This window comes from Coregonus lavaretus (assembly GCF_964263955.1).
Source record: "Coregonus lavaretus genome assembly, contig: HAP1_SCAFFOLD_4423, whole genome shotgun sequence".
In the NCBI taxonomy this organism is placed as follows: domain Eukaryota; kingdom Metazoa; phylum Chordata; class Actinopteri; order Salmoniformes; family Salmonidae; genus Coregonus; species Coregonus lavaretus.
This window is the reverse complement of record NW_028157563.1, coordinates 35,510-50,558: the sequence shown is the minus strand read 5'-3', so window position 1 is coordinate 50,558 and position 15,049 is coordinate 35,510. Positions and strand designations below refer to the sequence as shown.

At 47.0% G+C, this 15,049-nt stretch overlaps 1 pseudogene across 1 annotated transcript in view; it reads left to right on the top strand.

The window, feature by feature from the left end:
- Positions 1–675: 675 nt before the first annotated feature.
- The window catches only part of LOC311125251, a 48,098-nt pseudogene continuing 33,724 nt past the window's right edge, over positions 676–15,049 (top strand). The window contains exons 1-2 of the transcript in view: positions 676–858; positions 12,963–13,073. The product of the transcript in view is annotated as an uncharacterized misc_RNA (transcript). The remainder of the gene's footprint in view (positions 859–12,962; positions 13,074–15,049) is intronic.

Sequence of the window (15,049 nt, the reverse complement as noted above, 5' to 3'; positions counted from 1 at the left end):
GTGCCCGCTAAGTGCTCTGTATCTCCTAGAGAGTAACACACATTTGGTCCAGATAAGCCATGTAATTACAGAGAGACACAGCTCCAGTCAGTGAGCCCCAGGCCCTGCTTGTCCTGGTCCCCCATCAACCCCAAATCACCCATTTCCTGTATCTCCTGTTCCTCCAACCACGTTCCCCCCAAAACGTACAGGAAGGGACTAAGCGCGCACCCCTGAGGGGCCGCCCCCGTGTCGAGGGTCAGTATTGCAGATGTGTTGTTGCCTACCCTTACCACCTGGGGGGCGGCCCGTCAGGAAGTCCAGGATCCAGTTGCAGAAGGAGGTGTTCAGTCCCAGGGTCCTGAGCTTAGTGATGAGCTTTGAGGGCACTATGAGTCATTTTACTTGAGTCATTTTCTATTAAGGTATCTTTACTTTTACTCAAGTATGATAGTTGAGTACTTTTTCCACCACTGGCATAACATCCAGGGCTGCTGACTCATTGAAGTGGAAATCTACCTCTAAATCGAGATTAGTGATTGCTGTTCTGACCAGCTGTTTTTTGGTCATAGGAAATGATGGCGGAAACATTATGTACAAAAAAGTTAAGATCAGCGTAATAAAAAATATATATATAGTAGAGTTGGTCGGCAACTATCCACGGCAGCACCATTTCCCAGCATCCCATCCTCACAGCAACTATCCACGGCAGCGCCATTTCCCAGCATCCTATCCTCACAGCAGCTATCCACGGCAGCGCCATTTCCCAGCATCCCATCCTCACAGCAGCTATCCACGGCAGCGCCATTTCCCAGCATCCTATCCTCACAGCAGCTATCCACGGCAGCGCCATTTCCCAGCATCCCATCCTCACAGCAGGTCGGCTACTATCCACGGCAGCGCCATTTCCCAGCATCCCATCCTCACAGCAGCTACGTAGTTATTGACTGATTTTCCTCCGTGTTATGATGCATGGGTGTATGTTAATGTATGATGTATTGGTGCAGTCTTATTCAATGATGCATAGTAACTATGTAGCTAGCTAGGTACCACAGACATATAACCTTGGCTAGCTAGGTACCCACTGTTGAATGCTATTTTTGGATCTGTTGAGCGGATGTATCTCTGCTGCTTGGCTCAGTGTTATGATGTGTGGGGGTGTGTTATGTTTGTGTTATGGCAGGGAGGCTATACTAGGTGGGATAGGGTAGAGGCTGTGCCTGAGTTAACATGCACACTGTATCTGCATGTGTTTCAGCATCGAAATAGAATGGCACGGAGAGTACCCTGTGTGTTACAGTATATGTCATAGCATACCATTCTGTGTTTTCTGTGTGTATGGTAGAGGTGGTTATTATAGTAATACGTGTGTTTGTGTGTTTGTGTGTGTGTTTGTGTGTGTGTGTGTGTGTGTGTGTGTGTGTGTGTGTGTGTGTTTGTGCGTGCATGTTTATTGCCGTAGGTGTATTAGGGAGGGGTAGACACACACAGGCCACATCTCCCTCCTCCATCTCCTCCGTCACTCCCTCCGTCACTCCCTGTCCTCCGTCACTCCCTCCATCACTCCCTCCGTCACTCCCTGTCCTCCGTCACTCCCTCCGTCCCTCCCTCCGTCACTCCCTCCGTCCCTCTCCTCCGTCACTCCCTCCGTCACTTCCTCCGTCACTCCCTGTCCTCCATCCCTCCCTCCGTTACTCCCTCCGTCACGCCCTCCCTCCCTCTCTCCATCACCTGCTTCTCCTCTCCTCAGCCTCATCAAAGCTCCTCTTCACCACCACGTATCGTCTCCCTGGCAACGGTGAAATCATCAGGCTGATGGCACAATCTCTCTCTCTCTCTCTCTCTCTCTCGCGCTCTCTCTCTCGCGCTCTCTCAGAAAGAGGATGAATCACTAGTGCTTACACACTACTCCTCCACACATACGTACACGCTCACTCTTTCTTTCTCCTCCCCATTTCTCTCCTCCTTCCTCTCTCTCTCCCTCCCTCTCTCATCTCCTCCTGATGTGGAACGCCGATTGGGTCATTGCCTGTCAAAAAAAGCTTTTAATGTTGTGTGTGCTAAATTTGCACGTGCCAAGCGTCACGATCAGTAGCAAATCACTGTCAAAGCAAGTCCGGCAACAAGCACGCGGACACGATGTGTTTACAATTCCGCCTTGGCGCTTTTAAGAAAATAAGAGTTAAGAAAATATTTACTAAATAAACAAAATAACAATAAGGAGGCTATATACAGAAACATATACACTGCTCAAAAAAATTAAGGGAACACTAAAATAACACATCCTAGATCTGAATGAATGAAATAATCTTATTAAATACTTTTTTCTTTACATAGTTGAATGTGCTGACAACAAAATCACACAAAATGTATCAATGGAAATCAAATGTATCAACCCATGGAGGTCTGGATTTGGAGTCACCCTCAAAATTAAAGTGGAAAACCACACTGCAGGCTGATCCAACTTTGATGTAATGTCCTTAAAACAAGTCAAAATGAGGCTCAGTAGTGTGTGTGGCCTCCACGTGCCTGTATGACCTCCCTACAACGCCTGGGCATGCTCCTGATGAGGTGGCGGATGGTCTCCTGAGGGATCTCCTCCCAGACCTGGACTAAAGCATCCGCCAACTCCTGGACAGTCTGTGGAGCGAGACATGATGTCCCAGATGTGCTCAATTGGACTCAGGTCTGGAGAACGGGCGGGCCAGTCCATAGCATCAATGCCTTCCTCTTGCAGGAACTGCTGACACACTCCAGCCACATGAGGTCTAGCATTGTCTTGCATTAGGAGGAACCCAGGGCCAACCGCACCAGCATATGGTCTCACAAGGGGTCTGAGGATCTCATCTCGGTACCTAATGGCAGTCAGGCTACCTCTGGCGAGCACATGGAAGGCTGTGCGGCCCCCCAAAGAAATGCCACCCCACACCATGACTGACCCACCGCCAAACCGGTCATGCTGGAGGATGTTGCAGGCAGCAGAACGTTCTCCACGGCGTCTCCAGACTCTGTCACGTCTGTCACATGTGCTCAGTGTGAACCTGCTTTAATCTGTGAAGAGCACAGGGCGCCAGTGGCGAATTTGCCAATCTTGGTGTTCTCTGGCAAATGCCAAACGTCCTGCACGGTGTTGGGCTGTAAGCACAACCCCCACCTGTGGACGTCGGGCCCTCATACCACCCTCATGGAGTCTGTTTCTGACCGTTTGAGCAGACACATGCACATTTGTGGCCTGCTGGAGGTCATTTTGCAGGGCTCTGGCAGTTATCTTCCTGCTCCTCCTTGCACAAATGCGGAGGTAGCAGTCCTGCTGCTGGGTTGTTGCCCTCCTACGGCCTCCTCCACGTCTCCTGATGTACTGGCCTGTCTCCTGGTAGCGCCTCCATGCTCTGGACACTACGCTGACAGACACAGCAAACCTTCTTGCCACAGCTCGCATTGATGTGCCATCCTGGATGAGCTGCACTACCTGAGCCACTTGTGTGGGTTGTAGACTCCGTCTCATGCTACCACTAGAGTGAAAGCACCGCCAGCATTCAAAAGTGACCAAAACATCAGCCAGGAAGCATAGGAACTGAGAAGTGGTCTGTGGTCACCACCTGCAAAACCAGTCCTTTATTGGGGGTGTCTTGCTAATTGCCTATAATTTCCACCTGTTGTCTATTCCATTTGCACGACAGCATATTACATTTATTGTCAATCAGTGTTGCTTCCTAAGTGGACAGTTTGATTTCACAGAAGTGTGATTGACTTGGAGTTACATTGTGTTGTTTAAGTGTTCCCTTTATTTTTTTTGAGCAGTGTATATACATATATATATATATATACTATATAGAGGGTACCGGTACAGAGCCAATGTGCGGGGGGCACAGGGCATTGAGGTAACATGCATAGGTCTAGTCCTACTGACTAAAATCTGGGCTTATGATTGTATTTAAATGTCATGGTTTGGTTTGCTAGATCTCATTTCAGATAGATAATTTCAATAATCTAGACAAGATGTAGATGTAGAATAAATGATTTAGCAGCTTGCTTAGTTCAGCCAATATTAGAACGCATTAGATTGAAGCTACACAAGTGGCACAAATTGATTTGCAATGACTCCCCGTGATATCTTTCATTTCAACATATTTATTGTATCAAATGGCAGGCTACAGTAGCCTACATAGGCATGTAAATTAACAGCCTACTTGATGGTACAACAGACGCAAATGTCGGCGATCATTCTAATTTCAGTTTCATTGTGGTAATTTTTCCAACAATTGTTTACAGACAGATTATTTCACTTATAATTCACTATATCACAATTTCAGTGGGTCAGAAGTTTACATACACTAAGTTGACTGTGCCTTTAAACAGCTTGGAAAATTCCAGAAAATGTCATGGCTTTAGAAGCTTCTGATAGGCTAATTGACATTATTTGAGTCAATTGGAGGTGTACCTGTGGATATATTTCAAGGCCTACCTTCAAACTCAGTGCCTCTTTGCTTGACATCATGGGAAAATCAAAAGAAATCAGCCAAGACCTCAGAAAAAAATAGTAGACCTCCACAAGTCTGGTTCATCCTTGGGAGCAATTTCCAAATGCCTGAAGGCACCACGTTCATCTGTACAAACAATAGTACGCAAGTATAAACACCATGGGACCACGCAGCCGTCATACCGCTCAGGAAGGAGATGCGTTCTGTCTGCTAGAGATGAACGTATTTGGTGCGAAAAGTGCAAATCTATCCCAGAACAACAGCAAAGGACCTTGTGAAGATGCTGGAGGAAACAGGTACAAAAGTAGCTATATCCACAGTAAAACGAGTCCTATATCGACATAACCTGAAAGGCCGCTCAACAAGGAAGAAGCCACTGCTCCAAAACTGCCATAAAAAAGCCAGACTACGGTTTGCAGCTGCACATGGGGACAAAGATCGTACTTTTTGGAGAAATGTACTCTGGTCTGATGAAACAAAAATTGAACTGTTTGGCCATAATGACCATCGTTATGTATGGAGGAAAAAGGGGGTGCTTGCAAGCCGAAGAACACCATCCCAACCTTGAAGCACGTGGGTAGCAGCATCATGCTGTGGGGGTGCTTTGCTGCAGGATGGACTGGTGCACTTCACAAAATAGATGGCATCATGAGGAAGGAAAATTATGTGGATATATTGAAGCAACATCTCAAGACATCAGTCAGGAAGTTAAAGCATGGTCGCAAATGGGTCTTCCAAATGGACAATGACCCCAAGCATACTTCCAAAGTTTTGGCAAAATGGCTTAAGGACAACAAAGTCAAGGTATTGGAGTGGCCATCACAAAGCCCTGACCTCAATCCTATAGAACATTTGTGGGCAGAACTGAAAAAGTGTGTGCGAGCAAGGAGGCCTACAAACCTGACTCAGTTACACCAGCTCTGTCAGGAGGAATGGGCCAAAATTCACCCAACTTATTGTGGGAAGCTTATGGAAGGCTACCCGAAATGTTTGACCCAAGTTAAACAATTTAAAGGCAATGCTACCAAGTACTAATTGAGTGTATGTAAACTTCTGACTCACTGGGAATGTGATGAAAGAAATAAAAGCTGAAATAAATAATTATCTCTACTATTATTCTGACATTTCACATTCTTAAAATAATGTGGTGATCCTAAATGACCTAAAACAGGGAATTTTTACTAGGATTAAATGTCAGGAATTGTGAAAAACTGAGTTTAAATGTACTTGGCTAAGGTGTACAGTGGGGAGAACAAGTATTTGATACACTGCCGATTTTGCAGGTTTTCCTACTTACAAAGCATGTAGAGGTCTGTAATTTGTATCATAGGTACACTTTAACTGTGAGAGACGGAATCTAAAACAAAAATCCAGAAAATCACATGGTATGATTAAGTAATTAATTTGCATTTTATTGCATGACATAAGTATTTGATCACCTACCAACCAGTAAGAATTCCGGCTCTCACAGACATGTTAGTTTTTCTTTAAGAAGCCCTCCTGTTCTCCACTCATTACCTGTATTAACTGCACCTGTTTGAACTCGTTATCTGTATAAAAGACACCTGTCCACACACTCAATCAAACAGACTCCAACCTCTCCACAATGGCCAAGACCAGAGAGCTGTGTAAGGACATCAGGGATAAAATTGTAGACCTGCACAAGGCTGGGATGGGCTACTGGACAATAGGCATGCAGCTTGGTGAGAAGGCAACAACTGTTGGTGCAATTATTAGAAAATGGAAGAAGTTCAAGATGACGGTCAATCACCCTCGTGTCTGGGGCTCCATGCAAGATCTCACCTCGTGGGGCATCAATGATCATGAGGAAGGTGAGGGATCAGCCCAGAACTACACGGCAGGACCTGGTCAATGACCTGAAGAGAGCTGGGACCACAGTCTCAAAGAAAACCATTAGTAACACACTATGCCGTCATGGATTAAAATCCTGCAGCGCACGCCAGGTCCCCCTGCTCAAGCCAGCGCATGTCCAGGCCCGTCTGAAGTTTGTCAATGACCATCTGGATGATCCAGAGGAGGAATGGGAGAAGGTAATGTGGTCTGATGAGACAAAAATATAGCTTTTTGGTCTAAACTCCACTTGCCGTGTTTGGAGGAAGAAGAAGGATGAGTACAACCCCAAGAACACCATCCCAACCGTGAAGCATGGAGGTGGAAACATCATTCTTTGGGGATGCTTTTCTGCAAAGGGGACAGGACGACTGCACCATATTGAGGGGAGGATGGATGGGGCCATGTATCGCGAGATCTTGGCCAACAACCTCCTTCCCTCAGTAAGAGCATTGAAGATGGGTCGTGGCTTGGTCTTCCAGCATGACAACGACCGAAACACACAGCCAGGGCAACTAAGGAGTGGCTCCGTAAGAAGCATCTCAAGGTCCTGGAGTGGCCTAGCCAGTCTCCAGACCTGAACCCAATAGAACATCTTTGGAGGGAGCTGAAAGTCTGTATTGCCCAGCGACAGCCCCGAAACCTGAAGGATCTGGAGAAGGTCTGTATGGAGGAGTGGGCCAAAATCCCTGCTGCAGTGTGTGCAAACCTGGTCAAGACCTACAGGAAACGTATGATCTCTGTAATTGCAAACAAAGGTTTCTGTACCAAATATTAAGTTCTGCTTTTCTGATGTATCAAATACTTATGTCATGCAATAAAATGCAAATTCATTACTTAAAAATCATACAATGTTTTTTTTAATGGATTTTTGTTTTAGATTCCATCACTCACAGTTGAAGTGTACCTATGATACAAATTACAGACCTCTACATGCTTTGTAAGTAGGAAAACCTGCAAAATCGGCAGTGTATCAAATACTTGTTCTCCCCACTGTATGTAAACATCCGACTTCAATTGTATCTGTGGAGCGCCTAAAGTCGTTTTCCTGTGCTCTGTCGCCGTTATTTATTGATGCGCATCAGTTGTAGGGCGTTAATGTTTTATGGAAAAGGGGAACTAGGAACTAGGTCTCCAAAATGACTAAATAGCCTACCTACAACTGGTAAAAAGTTTTATGCGTAATGCTCTGTCTCCTCTCACATGAATCAGCTGCCTGCTGCCTTCTCCCTCTCCACCACTCACTCAGTCAATTCAATTCAATTCAAAGGACTTTATTGGCATGGGAAACGTGTTTACATTTCCAAAGCAAGTGAAATAGATAATAAACAAAAGTGAAATAAACTATAAAAAATGAACAGTAAGTATTACACTCACAAAAGTTCCAAAGGAATAAAGACATTTCAAATGTCATATTATTTCTATATACAGTGTTGTAATGATGTGCAAATAGTTAAAGTACAAATGGGAAAATAAATAAACACCATTGTATTCACAATGGTGTTTGTTCTTCACTGGTTGCCCTTTTCTTGTGGCAACAGGTCACAAATCTTGCTGCTGTGATGCACACTGTGGTATTTCACCCAATAGATCTGGGAGTTTATCAAAATTGGATTTGCTTTCAAATTCTTTGTGGGTCTGTGTAATCTGAGGGAAATATGTGTCTCTAATATGGTCATACATTTGGCAGGAGGTTAGGAAGTGCAGCTCAGTTTCCACCTCATTTTGTGGGCAGTGTGCACATAGCCTGTCTTCTCTTGAGAGCCAGGTCTGCCTACGGCGGCCTTTCTCAATAGCAAGGCTATGCTCACTGAGTCTGTACATAGTCAAAGCTTTCCTTAATTGTGGGTCAGTCACAGTGGTCAGGTGTTCTGCCACTGTGTACTCTCTGTTTAGGGCCAAATAGCATTCTAGTTTGCTCAGTTTTTTTGTTTGTTCTTTCCAATGTGTCAAGTAATTCTCTTTTGGTTTTCTCATGATTTGGTTGGGTCTAATTGTGTTGCTGCTGTTGTTGTTGTTGTTGTTGTTGTGTACTCAGTCACTCAGTAGCAGCCTCCTAGTCAGCAGCAGGTGAACTATATATTTGAAGAGATATGCCAATGGGTGGAGGCCGCGGTGCAAATATGAAGTAGCCCAAAAACCTGCAACCCGTGACCAAAACATTTTCACCTGTGACATAGTTTTCAAGTAGCCCAATTTGCGGGAAAACCGCGGATATGGAAATCCTGGGACCGGGTTATGTGTTGTGAAGCTGGGATTAGCCACAATAGTGGAATGTGCGGTTTTCCTTCTGAATAAAAGTCCCTCTTTGAAAGTGATGCAAATGGATCCAAATAGTATAATCATGCCATATTTAGACTAGATAATGCTAGACACGATTGGAGGGTTGGAATGTGGTGCAGTGAAAAGGGGTATCAGTGAACTCAATGACACCCACAGAACACAACTGTGAAGAGTTTACACAAATATTAACGTCGTAGCTCTAATTGCAGGACTGTGGGAAATCACCTCCCCAGTCAGTCTTTTGTGCATTATGACATTCATATTGCACTCTACAGCCTTATCTAAGGATTATGGATCAATGAAATGGGGTATGAGTCTCCATCCCTCCATTCCCTCCATCCCTCCATCCCTCCATCCCTCCATCCCTCCATCACTCCATCCCTCCATTCCCTCCATCCCTCCATCCCTCCATTCCCTCCATCCCTCCATCCCTCCATCCCTCCATCACTCCATCCCTCCATTCCCTCCATCCCTCCATCCCTCCATTCCCTCCATCCCTCCATCCCTCCATTCCCTCCATCCCTCCATCCCTCCATCCCTCCATTCCCTCCATCCCTCCATCCCTCCATCCCTCCATTCCCTCCATCCCTCCATCCCTCAATTCCCTCCATCCCTCCATCCCTCCATCCCTTCACCCCTCCTTCCCTCCATCCCTCCATTACCTCAATTCCCTCCATCCCTCCATCCCTCCATCCCTTCACCCCTCCTTCCCTCCATCCCTCCATTCCCTCCATCCCGCCATCCCTCCATTCCCTCCATCCCTCCATCCCTCCATTCCCTCCATCCCTCCATTCCCTCCATCCCTCCATCACTCCATCCCTCCATCCCTCCATTCCCTCCATCCCTCCATTCCCTCCATTCACCCATTACCTCCATCCCGTCACCCCTCTGTCCTCCAGTCCTATTAATAGATGTGACTCATGTCTTTGTTTATTTTTCATTGTAGGATGAGAGGAGAGAGAGAAAGAGAGGGCTGAGTTCACTATGGAGGAGAGAGGAGAAAGAGAGGTCTGAGTTCACTATGGAGGAGAGAGGAGAAAGAGAGGTCTGAGTTCACTATGGAGGAGAGAGGCGAGAGAGCGAGGGCTGAGTTCACTATGGAGGAGAGAGGAGAGAGAGAGGGCTGAGTTCACTATGGAGGAGAGAGGAGAGAGAGGGCTGGGTTCACTATGGAGGAGAGAGGAGAGAGAGAGGGCTGAGTTCACTATGGAGGAGAGAGGAGAGAGAGAGGGCTGAGTTCACTATGGAGGAGAGAGGAGAGAGAGAGGGCTGTGTTCACTGTGGAGGAGAGAGGAGAGAGAGAGAGGGCTGAGTTCACTATGGAGGAGAGATTAGAGAGAGAGAGAGGGCTGAGTTCTCTATGGAGGAGAGAGAGCTGAGTTCACTATGGATGAGAGAGGAGAGGGCTGTGTTCACTATCGAAGAGAGAGAGAGGGCTGAGTTCACTATGGAGGAGAGAGAGAAAGTGAGGCTGGGTTCAACATGGAGGAGAGAGGAGAGAGAGGGCTGGGTTCACTATGGAGGAGAGAGGAGAGAGAGAGGGCTGGGTTTACTTTGGAGGAGAGAGGAGAGAGAGCGAGAGGGCTGAGTTCACTATGGAGGAGAGAGGAGAGCAAGAGAGGGCTGAGTTCACTATGGAGGAGAGGGGAGAGAAAGAGAGGGCTGAGTTCACTATGGAGGAGAGAGGAGAGAGAGAGAGGGCTGAGTTCACTATGGAGGAGAGAGGAGAGAGAGAGAGAGGGCTGAGTTCACTATGGAGGAGAGAGGAGAGAGAGAGGGCTGAGGTCACTATGGAGGAGAGAGGAGAGAGAGAGGGCTGGGTTCACTATGGAGGAGAGAGGAGAGAGAGAGAGGGCTGAGTTCACCATGGAGGAGAGAGGAGTGAGAGAGAGGGCTGAGTTCACTGTGGAGGAGAGAGGAGAGAGAGAGAGGGCTGGGTTCACTATGGAGGAGAGAGGAGAGAGAGAGAGGGCTGGGTTCACTATGGAGGAGAGAGGAGAGAGAGAGAGGGCTGGGTTCACTATGGAGGAGAGAGAGATAGGGCTGAGTTCACTATGGAGGAGAGAGGAGAGAGAGAGGGCTGGGTTCACTATGGAGGAGTGAGAGAGGGCTGAGTTCACTATGGAGGAGAGAGGAGAGAGATAGAGGGCTGAGTTCACCATGGAGGAGAGAGAGAGGGCTGAGTTCACTAAGGAGAAGAGAGGAGAGAGAGGACTGAGTTCACTATGGGGAGAGAGGAGAGAGGTGGCTGAGTTCACTAAGGAGGAGAGAGGAGAGAGGGTGGGCTGAGTTCACCATGGAGGGGAGAGAGAGGGCTGAGTTCACTAAGGAGAAGAGAGGAGAGAGAGAGGGCTTAGTTCACTATGGGGAGAGAGGAGAGAGAGGGCTGAGTTCACTATGGGGAGAGAGGAGAGAGAGGGCTGAGTTCACTGTGGAGGATAAGAAGGAAAGCGGGATATCAAGTCAGTTGTACAACTGACTGCCTTCAACTGAAATTTGTATTCTACATTTAACCCAACCCCTCTGAATCAGAGAGGGAGAGAGGCCTGGGACCACCGCAGTATCATTTTCATTCAGTTATGACTCAGTTATGACTCAGTTATGAGTCAGAGTGGGTATATCTTTCTCTCTCTCTCTCTGTGTGTGTGTGTGTGTGTGTGTGTGTGTGTGTGTGTGTGTGTGTGTGTGTGTGTGTGTGTGTGTGTGTGTGTGTGTGTGTGTGTGTGTGTGTGTGTGTGTGTGTGTGTGTGTGTGTGTGTCTCTATGGATTGGAAGTTGTTATGAATGTAGTCTACAGATGTTGAATTCTCTGTTTGAGCTATATTTGAGCTTGTTATTTGATGAGGAGGTTACTGATTGGGTGATGAGGAGGTTGCTGATTGGGTGATGAGCAGGTTGCTGATTTGGTGATGAGGAGGTTGCTGATTGGGTGATGAGGAGGTTGCTGATTGGGTGATGAGGAGGTTGCTGATTGGGTGATGAGGAGGTTGCTGATTGGGTGATGAGGAGGTTGCTGATTGGGTGATGAGCAGGTTGCTGATTGGGTGATGAGGAGGTTGCTGATTGGGTGATGAGGAGGTTGCTGATTGGGTGATGAGGAGGTTGCTGATTGGGTGCTGAGCAGGTTGCTGATTGTGTGCTGAGTTGTAAGGAGCTTAATAAATAGTGTCAGGTTGTCTTGTATTATTTAGTTACTTCATGTCAGGCCCCGTGTATCTCAGATGGTAGAGCATGGCGCTTGCAACGCCAGGGTTGTGTCAGGCCCCGTGTATCTCAGTTGGTAGAGCATGGCGCTTGCAACGCCAGGGTTGTGTCAGGTCCCGTGTATCTCAGTTGGTAGAGCATGGCGCTTGCAATGCCAGGGTTGTGTCAGGCCCCGTGTATCTCAGTTGGTAGAGCATGGCGCTTGCAATGCCAGGGTTGTGTCAGGCCCCGTGTATCTCAGTTGGTAGAGCATGGCGCTTGCAATGCCAGGGTTGTGTCAGGCCCCGTGTATCTCAGTTGGTAGAGCATGGCGCTTGCAACGCCAGGGTTGTGTCAGGCCCCGTGTATCTCAGTTGGTAGAGCATGGCGCTTGCAACGCCAGGGTTGTGTCAGGCCCCGTGTATCTCAGTTGGTAGAGCATGGCGCTTGCAACGCCAGGGTTGTGTCAGGCCCCGTGTATCTCAGTTGGTAGAGCATGGCGCTTGCAATGCCAGGGTTGTGTCAGGCCCCGTGTATCTCAGTTGGTAGAGCATGGCGCTTGCAACGCCAGGGTTGTGTCAGGCCCCGTGTATCTCAGTTGGTAGAGCATGGCGCTTGCAACGCCAGGGTTGTGTCAGGCCCCGTGTATCTCAGTTGGTAGAGCATGGCGCTTGCAACGCCAGGGTTGTGGGTTCGTTTCCCACGGGGGGCCAGTATGAAAAATGTATTCACTCACTAACTGTAAGTCGCTCTGGATAAGAGCCTCTGCTAAATGACTAAAATGTAAATGTAAAATGTTGTCTTGTATCATTTAGTTACTTCATGTTATGTTGAATTGCTCTGTTTTTTCGTGGGATGTAAAGGTGTGTTTTCTGAGTGTGTGTGTGTGTGTGTGTGTTGATGTGTCTTGCTGTGTGTACGTGTTCCCGATGATCTCTTTGGGCAGTGCGTGTGTGTGTGTGTGTACAGCAACTGTGTTGATGTGTTCTGGTGCGTGTTGCAGATGATCTCGTTGGGCAGTGCGTGTGCGTGTGTGTGTGTGTGTACAGTAACTGTGTTGATGTGTTCTGGTGCGTATTGCAGACGGTCTCTTCGGGCAGTGCGTGTGCGTGTGTGTGTGTGTGTACAGTAACTGTGTTGATGTGTTCTGGTGCGTGTTATTCTGGTGCGTGGTGCGTGTTGCAGATGGTCTCTTCGGGCAGTGTCGTACCTCTAAGCAGGACCAGGTCCAGTACCAGGTGTCAGTTCCTGTTCTGAAGAGGATGCAGGAAGTACTCAAGCAGCTCATGCTACAGGGTGAGTCAACACCCTAACACACCCTTGCGTAGGGTCTTATCTATGTGTTGAAAATCTAGGGGCTCTATTTTAACACACCTAAGATAATGGTAAGTCTTAGCGCTGAGCGTCCAGAGGTGAGTCACAAATATTTGTACTATTTTCACAGCCATAATTATGAGCCCAATAGCTGGCGGTGGCGCATTTAGGGTTTTGATGAATGAACAAGTTGTTGGTGTGACGAGGCCTTGGCGACTCACTGGCCAATCGATACATTCATTGGCTTAATACTGCATGCCTTCTGTCTCAAGTTCTGTAGGTTATCGATGGTCTTTGCATTGTCGTCAACTCCAGTTCGGCTTGGGGCACGGAGTATTCTCGTCCTGTTCGACTGTGGATTGATACTACAGTTTATTAAATAGTAATTAAATAGGGTACAGTAACTACGGTAACGAGTAGTAGCAACAGTGGTCCCGTGTAGCCCAGTTGGTAGAGCATGGCGCTTGCAACGCCAGGGTTGTGGGTTCGTTTCCCACTGGGGGCCAGTATGAAAATGTATGCACTCACTAACTGTAAGTCGCTCTGGATAAGAGTGTCTGCTAAATGACGTAAAAATAAAATAAATCCAGTGTTTGCTCAATAGCCGATGTTTGGAGTGTTGACAGTCAACATTGTTGTAATTGGCTTCAACTAGCCTAGCCTACGTGTCGCACTTCTCCTAAAATATAACTTATTCTGTATGTGTGAGGTACGTTCTCAATAAGCAAAATATAGCCTGTTGTTGTCATTATAGGACAGATTAATTGAAATAATCTTGGAGGACTGCGTCTTTTGAGATGGGAATGGATACTTTAACAAGCTAAACGCAGCATGCAGGTAGGCATATGTGTGTATGTTTCAGGGTGTGCAGTGTAATTTTCAATTCAAGGCACTCTTGACGAATAGACCATTTAAACACTTTTTCTGGATGGGCTACTTTGCAAGGCCAGGACAAAAAAAAGACAATGCATTGCTGTTGAACCAGCCATCGTTATAGTAGCATAACATTCGCACGTCTATATAAAATACTAGGCTCCTGTCAATTGTATCGTTGCCTATGTGTGACATGGCGTTATAGGAGGACTGAAAAGTTTGGAGCTTGTCTTTGGTAACAGGATGAGGAGCGCTCTTTGAAAATGGGGATGGATAACCTATACTATTTTCCCTCACTGTATGTGAATTGTGAATAATGAAAAAGCATGGGGGGTAAAAACCTCAAAGATAATTCTAATCAATCAATAACATTTATTTATAAACCCCTTTTTAGCAGTTGTCACAAAGCGCTTTACAGACACCCAACCTAAAACCCCAGAGAGCAAGCAATGCAGATGTAGATGTAGTCCCCTGTAGCTCAGTTGGTAGAGCATGGCGCTTGCAACGCCAGGGTTGTGGGTTCGATTCCCACGGGGTGGGGGCAGTATGAAAAATGTATGCGCTCACTAACTGCAAGTCGCTCTGGATAAGAGCCTCTGTCAAATGTAAGCACGGTGGCAAGGAGAAACTCAGAAGCACTCTCAGTAGACCATTTAAAACCCCTTTATTCATAGGATAATGGCCAGGGGATGAAGAATGCACCTGTGTGATGCTTCTAAACCAGCAGGCTTGGTTTTTCATTAAACGAAAAGGGGGGGGGGAACCAATGTTGTTTTTTTGTTTCTAAATACGAGATTCACTGGCACAAAAGATACATCTCTCCTTCCATATGCACTGTGCGTCATGGCTGGATAGGCTGCACTTTCGCTCCATTATCAACTGTGTTACTGTTGGTCTTCCCAACTTCCCATTAGCTCTGCATGAAATTGTCACTTTTGCCCCTGTCTTTAAGGACACACCTCAAATATGACCACCCCTCCCACCTCAGCTCAAGCGAGCTGGTGTTCGACAGGTAAACCTGGGGTTAGGGCTGGATAATGCCAGTGCACCAGTTTGACATGAAAATAGAGCCCCCTGTGTTACAA